The sequence below is a fragment of the Egretta garzetta genome, unplaced genomic scaffold, assembly GCF_000687185.1.
Source record: "Egretta garzetta isolate BGI_Z169 unplaced genomic scaffold, ASM68718v1 scaffold520, whole genome shotgun sequence".
Classification (NCBI taxonomy): Eukaryota; Metazoa; Chordata; class Aves; order Pelecaniformes; family Ardeidae; genus Egretta; species Egretta garzetta.
In genome coordinates, this window is record NW_009258482.1 from 257,023 (window position 1) to 257,606 (window position 584).

Genomic DNA, 584 nt, shown 5'->3' on the forward strand with positions numbered 1-584 from the left:
TGGTGGGGCTGAAAGGAGGGGGTGGGGTGGGGGTGGGGGGCATGGGCTCCATCGCAGAGCTGCTGCAGTGCTTCAGAAGTCTGTCGCCACATGGGCAAATGTTTGGCGGCATCTTTGTCCCCCCGGGTGGCAGCTTCCCACAGCCCGTCTCCTTTTTTTTTTTTCTTTTTTCCAAATGCCTGCCTCAAACGTCCCTGCTATGGGGAATTCTGAGATATTCTTCTGCTTTGTTCCTGGGAAATTTCGTTCCCCTTTGTTCCCGGCTGCTTACCTCCATCCAGCGGTAGGTAATGCGTCGTGCACGATGTCGCTTCCTTTCGGCAACCCCCCTTACAGCTGACAGAAACTCACTTCAACACTCTTCAGTGTCTGAGGGTTCATAACAATGTTATGCTTCCGCAGAAGTCCTTCCATAAGTCCAAGGTGCAACCAGAATCAGCTTTCTTCAGAAAGAGCATGCTTTTTATACTCAGTGCTCAAAGAAAAACTCCGTTAAAACTTTCCCCTTAGCCGAGCTGCAGGCACCGCTCAGGTGACTGTCCTCAGTCACAGCGCTGACCCCACGCTGTTCGGGCTTCACTTCT